Source organism: Rhincodon typus, unplaced genomic scaffold (genome assembly GCF_021869965.1).
Source record: "Rhincodon typus isolate 14 unplaced genomic scaffold, sRhiTyp1.1 hic_rhity00000101, whole genome shotgun sequence".
Classification (NCBI taxonomy): domain Eukaryota; kingdom Metazoa; phylum Chordata; class Chondrichthyes; order Orectolobiformes; family Rhincodontidae; genus Rhincodon; species Rhincodon typus.
In genome coordinates this window covers 61811-62984 of record NW_025965739.1, presented here as the reverse complement: position 1 = coordinate 62984, position 1174 = coordinate 61811, and positions in this window count along the sequence as shown.

The window sequence follows — 1174 nt, the reverse complement described above, 5'->3', positions numbered from 1 at the left end:
GAACTGACAGTGGGTTTAAAGTGAGAATTGCCCTTCACTGAACATTGTTCCTTACTTGGTTGATGGGACATGGATATTTCGGAATCTCCACACGGGTCGCCCCGGTTCTCTCTGGCTTGTACCAGGGTCCTCTCCGCATGGCAGGGGGAGGGGGGGGGGTGATGGAACTGATGTCGGGCACTCCACCACGCGGCTTGGCCCTTTCGGTCCTATTCCAGGCTGTTTCTCCTGGAATGAGAGAAAGGGAGGAAGGGAGTGAGTGTGAAAGAGGGTGGCCCTGCTGTCAGTGCTGGTGTCGGTGAGGGAGAAATGGTGGGATGTTTGGAGAAAGCCAGACGACAGTGTTGAATCCAGGCAGTGTTTTCAGTTTAGGGGTGTAGTAGAGGTGTGTGTGTGTGAGAGAGAGAGAGAGTGAGAGAGAGGTGCTGCAGGCAATAGTGAGAGTGGTGGAGCATGAACCTTGTTCGGGGATAGGTGCTGGAACAGATATACAGTGAGTGTGATGGAGCAGAGAGAATACGGAGATACTTATCCTGGCAGAGCGGGGAAGGTTACTGATGCCTGTTCTGTATTGCTGTACATTTCTTCAGACTGCAAATACTGCACTGAGCTGGGTGGTGAGCTCAGACCGTGCTCGATGGGCCTGGTGGGACATCCTCTGGGAAGAGAATGGTCCTCCTCTATACTAACCCATCCACCAGGACCTCCGTGGCCCTGTCATCAAATCATGGTGCAATTGCCCGTTATCTGCCAGGCTTGCGGCAAACTGTGCAGGGCAGCACCGAACAGGGAAAGCTCAAGCATGCGCCCATTGGCCTTTTTAAGGTGGCACCTGCGCCAGAGATCATGGAATATTCAGTGGCATCCGGGCGATGGGACCTACTACCAGCCATGATGGGTGGGAGAATCAGGCTGGGATTGAATGAAAGGAATGCCATGGGGTGGGTTAGGTCATTAATGAGATGAGTTCAATAAGATCGCACCGGAACACTAGCTCGGCCTCACATAGGCAACCATTCTGTCACACTCAATGTAAATGACACTGAGACAAATTATTGTTAGATTCAGCTTAATGAGTTAAAGACTCTGCTGACCCTACCCACAGTTACACAACTACAGAACAAATTCTCATTCAAAACTCTCCATCATCTGAACTCACAGCAATATCCTATTC